Source organism: Branchiostoma belcheri, unplaced genomic scaffold (assembly GCF_001625305.1).
Source record: "Branchiostoma belcheri isolate BF01 breed outbred unplaced genomic scaffold, Haploidv18h27 scaffold8, whole genome shotgun sequence".
NCBI classification, from domain to species: Eukaryota; Metazoa; Chordata; class Leptocardii; order Amphioxiformes; family Branchiostomatidae; genus Branchiostoma; species Branchiostoma belcheri.
In genome coordinates, this window is record NW_017804464.1 from 2,492,476 (window position 1) to 2,501,124 (window position 8,649).

Consider the following 8,649-nt stretch of genomic DNA (forward strand, 5'->3'; position numbering starts at 1 on the left):
AAACTGTTCTGAAGGCTGACGACCCAGCTAGAAAGTGTCGTTGCCAACAGAGACTGAAACAACAGACAGCAATATTTGCCATCTCTGTCAACTAGCTGACTGTTATCGTATGGATTGTTATCCATATGGTAAAACTTACCATGGGCAACGGTTGGGCGCTTTGGGATGAAACCAGACGGCACATTCTGCAACCTCTGATTCGGATATAAATATGCAAATAAATACCGATGGTGGCACCTGTTTTTTTAACACCTAGTCAGCGTAAGAACTGGATTTAAGGCACGTTTGGTCTGGCCGAAACATTGCACAAATAAACCTCAGTGTGACAATAGGAACCTTTGGTAATGACCCTGTGTGGTGTAAACCTACTCCAGATGTGGCAATTGTGAAGTTGGTGATTGCCATACTAGAAGAACATTTGTCAGAGAGGGACCCAACCTTGTCTATGTTGAGTACCTTTCACAGTGGTCCAAATGGGGGTAAAAGAATCCTCACTTGCAATCATAAATAATTAATGAGATATCGATGTCAATCATTCTTATCACTATTGGCAACAGTAGCTGATTGGTTCACGCTTTAGTGGGAGGGCACGGGAAATGTTTTGGCACACCTTGAGCGGCGGTTTGTCTTTTTGGTTTTGGGTCACCACGCCCTTCCTCTGGGAGACAGAGCTTCCTTCGCTGGTGCAAAGCACAGGCAGGAGGGGACAGACAAGAAGGTGGCTCATGCATGGTCTGTTTCTGTCCGCAATCGTATGTCATTTGTCCATCTGGACTGAGACCCCACGTTACCACATGAGAGTCTTGCATCTACCTGTGCCTATTCTGAGGGGGTTGTGACATGACCAAGTTAGCCATGGTTCCCAGGCTCCCGGAGGATGGGATTCATTCTAGGAATTGGTGAGTTTATATGGTGTTTTCTGAAGGCGGTGAAACCGTATGGCCATTCTCTTTGACTATGCATGCACCACTACTACTGAGTGGTTCAACTGAGTGCAGAAATGAAATGAAAGCTATCCCTTAATTGAGTCCAGGAAAAAATGAAATTGAGATTTAAAAATCATACAATACAATGCACTTAAACTTTCCAACAGATCAAAGTAGACTGTACTAGGAAGAAAGTATCAAAGAAGTTCGCAATTTGCTTACAGCTCTGTGCTGATTAGGGTTTTAAAAACTAGTTGTAGATGTCCTATAGCCTAATGTGCTAGGGAGTGAGCTAGTCTGCACTAGCCTCCTGTGCAGGCCTCCGGGCGGGTGGGAGTTTTGATACTTCGTTTTGTGGAATTTTCAATGCGTTCCTCTGTCGGCTATCATACAGCCAGCCACACAGAGAAGGGTCGTATCCATGGCAGTTACAAACATTCTCTGTGCGGCTGGTTGTAGGATAGCCGTCAAAAGAACGCGTTAGAATTCTACAAAACGCAGTATCAAAGCTCCCACCCGCCCGGAGGCCTGCACAGGAGGCTAGTCTACACAGCTGTACAACATTTATTGACAGTGTGTCGTTTTTCCAATATGTAATAACAATGTTTTGTGTTTTTTTTTCTATCTTCTCTATCTTTTCCTATTCAGTACACCCTGAATCGAATGGTAGACCAGCGGAAAGTCAACAAACAACATCTAATGGTTTTTCCAGCAACATGCCCCGCACCAGCATGTATTCCTGCCACCTGTACAGGACACAGCAGGCTTAACACGGTGACACTGACGGCCCACATGGAGTGCCGGGGTAATTAAAACTCTGAGTCCTCTAAACACATCAGAGTTTTATTGCCCTGGCTTTTTATGTGGACTTGTTACAGCAAGTCAAGTGTAAGGAAAGTGTATCTATGTGAGCTATGACTGAGAAACGGAGAGTGGGCAAGACTGTGGCTTTAAACACATTTATCATGTAAAAGACAGAGCATTTTATCATGTTTCTAGGTCCACATGGGGTTCCGGGGTAATTTAAACTCTGGATTCTCTCATCTTCAGAGTTTGATTACCCTGGATCTTTATGTGGCCATCAATTTTGGAGGAAGGATATCTATGGCAGCTTTTTCTTCATTGCTTTTATTGTTCTTGTTGGTTCATATAGAGTGCCGGGGCCCGATGAAACTCTGAGTTTTGTCAGCGTCAGAGTTTCATCGCCCCGGCTCTCTATGGGACCACGTACCAGCAAAATATAACGTATCTTCAGAAGCTTCGTGTTTAGTTAGAACAGAGAAATGGATCCGGGTATATCCTTTGGATGTCAAAAATACGTACGTATGATGATTTTGAACGAATTCCTCTATTGTTTTTGGACCCGCAATAGGCTATTGGGCCTAAATGCGTTTTCTAGTTAAGCTTGATCATGCCACTTTGACGAGATTATTAAGTCCAAAATTACTAGATTGTTAATTCTTATATCCCCTATATCGTCTACCAGATAGCTTTGACCCAGTGTTGACGTCACACTTCAAAGAAGCCACGTGACAAGCTTCACTGGGTCAGTCCACTGAGGAAGACCATAATGACTGGTCAAAAGCTCTAGGTGAGAGAATTTTTTGTGTTGGACCAAAAGTTTTAATTTTAAACATGTAACTACCAACACAGATGAGCTTTCATGATAGAAAAACAATCCATATCTCTCAGTATTCTCAATTCAGGGAATGGAATGCAAGAAATATTTCTAATATTTTTGTAGGTCAGTTAAAGATCTGGGGCGGTTAAGGTTATGACTCATCTTCTTAAAATCATAGCCTTTCTGCCTCAGATTTTTACACGGCTTTCTCTCAGCTGGCTCAGAACAACAACAAAGTTTTTCTGTGATAAAAAGACAGGCGTCGCCATGACAGACCCCGCAATCACAAACATGGAATGACTTCGAACCCAAACAGTAGGTAACAATTACACAAGTTTCTGCAACCTCTCAGCTTTCCGTTGCTCTCTTGGAGGTCTTGGGCATGTAGGTTATGAGTTTTCTCCTCTATTTCATAACCTGTGTGCCGAAGATTTTCAATGGAACTTTTGCCAGTGAGCGTGAAGCAAGGATTGGATATCCAGACATAGCAAAATTTGGAATCTAAGACACGTACGGCAACTGTACACTATTACCTGTCTGTGGTTTATGTGGATTTGGGGTAATTGAATCGGGTAATTTAGTGTTTTAGGAACTCCATAGACTTATTGTCACAGATGTTAGTGGAGACCATGAACATACTTTCAAGTTACTCGTATATTACTGACTAATTTGTTGTATTTTTTTTACAGTGATCGATGAAATTCACCAGTAGGTACGAGAAGTGCACAGATGTCATTATGTACGTCTCCAGTTTAAAGATACTTGTTATTTCTTACCGAAATACCGTAAGACTACTCTGTGTTTTTATGTATATCTTGTTGACTGTGATCTATATTTTTTTAAAGTGCTTAACAAATATGATATCATTATTTTAGTTTCTAACTTAAAGATACAGGTTGATTTATTAAGAAGTGTCATTGAGCTATTAATGTATCTAATCATTTATTTTCTTTGGTAGAAGTTCTTGCCATTGCCTGCTGACTCCGCAAGGTGGCAGCTATGAGCTACTAGTATACCGACTGGAGTTTTCTAAGTTATACAACAAGGACATATCAGGTTTCATTGCTTGCGAAAATTATATGTTTCACTTTATCGATTTGATATTGTTTTTCAAAATAATATGTATTATTAGAAATCTTACGGATTTTCCTTTATAGTGATATACCATTTGCTATAGCTGTGCATCTTGGGGTCAAGTGCCATTGCTTGTAGCAATTATGTTGTATATGTATTTAGCGCAATATCTTCTTATTTGTGCTTTTAGCAATTCAAATTCGCCTATTTGTGTTTTTCACAATTCAAATTCACATGTTTTGTATGTACATGTATTGTGAAAGTCGTCATTTGGCAAGGTTTATTTTAACATTTCGTTAACTGATCTTGACAAAGTTGGCACAGGTGCTGTGACTGATAAACAATCTGACCTTGGGGGCAACATGGCGGCTACAGAAACACACAAGGAAACAGAACTTGATTGCTAACATACGGGCCTTGTGATTGGTGACAATCTGACCTTGGGGGCAACATGGCGGCTACAGAACTCGACTGTTAACATACGTGCCTTGTGATTGGTGACAACCTAACCTTGGGGGCAACATGGCGGCTGCAAAAACACACAAGGAAACAGAACTGTACTTTTAACATATGTGCCTTGGGATTGGTGACAATCTGACCTTGGAGGCAACATGGCGGCTACAAAAACACACAAGGAAACAGAACTGTACTGTTAACATATGTGCCTTGGGATTGGTGACAATCTGACCTTGGGGGCAACATGGTGGCTGCAAAAACACACAAGGAAACAGAACTGTACTGTTAACATATGTGCCTTGTGATTGGTGACAACCTAACCTTGGGGGCAACATGGTGGCTGCAAAAACACACAAGGAAACAGAACTGTACTTTTAACATATGTGCCTTGGGATTGGTGACAATCTGACCTTGGAGGCAACATGGCGGCTACAAAAACACACAAGAAAACAGAACTCGACTGTTATCATACGTGCCTTGTGATTGGTGACAATCTGACCTTGGGGGCAACATGGCGGCTACAAAAACACACAAGGAAACAGAACTGTACTTTTAACATATGTGCCTTGGGATTGGTGACAATCTGACCTTGGAGGCAACATGGCGGCTACAAAAACACACAAGAAAACAGAACTCGACTGTTATCATACGTGCCTTGTGATTGGTGACAATCTGACCTTGGGGGCAACATGGCGACTACAAAAACACACAAGGAAACAGAACTCTACTGTTAAGTGTCAGAAAAATACTGAAATCATTGTTGTAGTACTTTTATTTTGTTAGAAATGAAACAAAATTAGTTTTTGCTGATATTCTACTTATTTTATCTTATATGGTGCACACAGGAATTTTTGTGTGCCCATTTTGTTTTAGTTTGGGTGCTCCCAAAAATGTATTTCGAGCCCTGCACTAAGTATTCCAATATATGAACATTGCAATTGTAACTTTGGAATCGCACAAACATAGCGTGTTCATCTGTATCAATTATTCATCAATAAAGACCTACATGATTTGAAACTATATCCAGTTATTGTCTTTGATATGCTTTATGCTGGCCCACTATTGGAACAATTTTAACAACCATAATATCATTGCCTTTGACTAAAATTAGGTACGTGTTGTTATCTTATTTCAAAATCATTTTGTGATTGTAAAAACTGTCTAAAAATGAAAGCAAATAATTAATCAATCGTGGGAACATTATGATAATAAACAAACAAATAATGAACAATCAAACACACCAACAACTAGATAAACTTTGGAAAAATACAAAAGACTACAGCAGATGCGATGAAAATGATAATATTATCTGGCAATATATAGTTAATTCAGAATGTATATTGGCAATAATTTCATAAAACCTGCAGATGCAAGACTATTTCATAACTGTATTAAAACATTGATTATTATCAATTTTACACAGCATGTTAATTTAGACTTGACGTATTACGCAGTTTTTCTCTATGAATTACTTTATCAATCAATAAAATAAACTTAATTATAATGAGGATCGACGTGATTTAAAACTAAGTCTAAATAATTCATTGCCTTGATATGCTTTAGGCTAGCTGCTTTACGTAACCATCGTGTTTTCAAACAATTTAGAATATATAATATAAGATATATGAAACAACATAGCCCCGTTTTACGAAAATACATACTTCTAAGTAATTGAACTGTAGCACCTAAAACATAATTTGTGTCTTTCTTGTAAAATATTCATAACAGAATCAGACTATATTCAGCTGACTATACTATATGTAAACATACCTGCAATGTATGTTTAAAATTTGATTTTCAATTGAAACACCAAAATGTCCGATGCACATAATTCTTAACGCTTTGTCTTACTTGAATTGCGCCCCTCCTCTTCTAATTATAGCAAGAGAAAAAGGGGCTGACCTAGGCTTTATCCAAGCAATCTTTCATCTTGTACATACATTGAAATAAAGATGATTTTAACCCCCCTATAAGCCCACATTCTTCAGTACTGTTCATGCAAATATAATATCTATATCTGCCACTTATACAAGGCTAACCTTGGTAGATGACGTCTTACCGCAAGAACAATAAAAGACAGAAATAAAGTCACAAGGGTCGACGCAGATACATATACAAAACCTGTCATCTCCATTACAAAAATCAATATCATATCGAGTCTCAGAATAAAAGATTCTTGTTTTGTAACGTCAGGAATTTGAATAATTGATAAGGGTACCTGTTGGACACATGTCCTGAATTAGTTCGCTTTTTAAGAACACTCCCCGTGGGATCAACAACAGATATCGATGTGATCTTTAAGTCATACGGGCAGCATCACGCACTACTGTATAACATCCCAAGGCATTCAGGTAGGACATTTATGCGTCTACCCTTCCGCATATGTTACAGATATATCTTAAAGCTGTATTATGCAACATTAGGACGATACAAGAAGTCTAAATAATTCATTGCCTTGATATGCTTTAGGCTAGCTGCTTTGCGTAACCATCGTGTTTTCAAACAATTTAGAATATTTAATATAAGATGTATGAAGCAACATAGCCCCGTTTTACGAAAATACATACTTCTAAATAATTGAACTGTAGCACCTAAAACACATGTCCTGAATTAGTTCGCTTTTTAAGAACACTCCCCGTGGGACCAACAACAGATGTGATCTTTAAGTCAAAAGGGCAGCATCACGCACTACTGTGTAACATCTCAAGGCATTCAGGTAGGACATTTATGCGTCTACCCTTCCGCATATGTTACAGATATATCTTAAAGCTGTATTATGCAACATTAGGGCGATACAAGAAGTAAAGTTTCTCTGATCATTACTTTATAAAGTACGTTTTACCAACCCTACTATATCGCAAACTGTAAGTGCCACTCAGACCATAGATGTCGTAAACTAGTAACCTTATTGTAACCTCAGAATCAAGAAAACCATGTGAAAAGCTGTAGATAGCTTTAGCTTCTGATGGAGATCACTTTTAGTTGAATCTTTATCGTCAACTTTGTACTAATGAGCTAGCTGGTATCATATTGTGCATCAGCCTAGCATAGTGTGGACTCCGATGGCGATGACTCGATGCCTTACGCTGGTGGTAGTGACTGCATTTATGTTCGCGAGAGGAGGGTATGGTAAGTACAAAACCACCTTTGTGTATCTCACCACCTCTATCTTGAAATGACCACATTTGGCTTTAGAGACCTGTTAAATCGTAGCATAGCAAGTTCATTATCTTGCCCTGTTCCTTCTTCAACATCACGTACTTAATACGACCTTGTTTTTTTCGTGCACTGTTTTTTCTATGTATGCTATTGATGAATATATAGGTTTGGATCAGACGAAATGTTAAAAAGAAAATGGAAAATTCATGAAACGTTGATACTGGTAGGTGTCAATATACAATGACAATATTCTCAAAGAAGCCGAAATATCAATAAATGCCTTCTCTAGAAATATAAGAATCCCCAAGATAACATTCTGACGCCATCGATGTTACTATGCTATATGCTTGGGCTTTTGTCTGCTCCCAAATTGAAATGACACTGATGGCTGGACCTGCACGCAAGGAAAAATTTGTCAATAACCAAAGAGTTCCTCATTCACTGTGTACTAAGTCACTGATTTTATTGAATTATCTTTTAAATATTTCCTTCAGTGGCCACCAAATTGTTCTTCGTAGCTGTAAAACATGGAGTACAAGTAATCACGCACTAGTTTGTATTGTTGCGCTTGTAAATAGTACAGTAACTGCTTCTATGGAAGAATGTATACATGTTCTCCTTGTGCATCGTGCTTTAAAATGATACACAGGTAAACAAACCCGTCCTTGGTGCTGAACACCATCCACACACATGCAAACATACCTGTCCTTAGTGCTGAACACCATCCATACACAGGCAAACATACCTGCCCTTGGTGCTGAACACCATCCACACACGCATGTAAACCATACCTGTCCTTGGTGCTGAACACCATCCACACACATGCAAACATACCTGTCCTTGGTGCTGAACACCATCCACACACATGCAAACATACCTGTCCTTGGTGCTGAACACCATCCACACACAGGCAAACATACCTGTCCTTGGTGCTGAACACCATCCACACACATGCAAACATACCTGTCCTTGGTGCTGAACACCATCCACACACATGCAAACATACCTGTCCTTGGTGCTGAACACCATCCACACACATGCAAACATACCTGTCCTTGGTGCTGAACACCATCCACGCATGCAAACATACATATCCTTGGTTCAGAACAATATCCACACACAGGCAAATATACCTGTCCTTGGTGCTGAACACCACACAGACACAGGTTAACACATCTGTGCTTGGTGCTGAACACTATCTACACAAATTAAACATACTTCCCCAACAGGCAGAGAGTGTCAGGAAGGTGACGGCACGTCATACCGCGGCACAGTATCAGAGACGGGCTCAGGACTGACGTGTCAGGCTTGGGGCAGTCAAACCCCGCGTCCACATAGGTATGTGCTGTACACAACTCAAGACGTAAACAGTAGAGTCAGCTTGACTCGGAACCAAGAGGTCCCGGGTTCGAG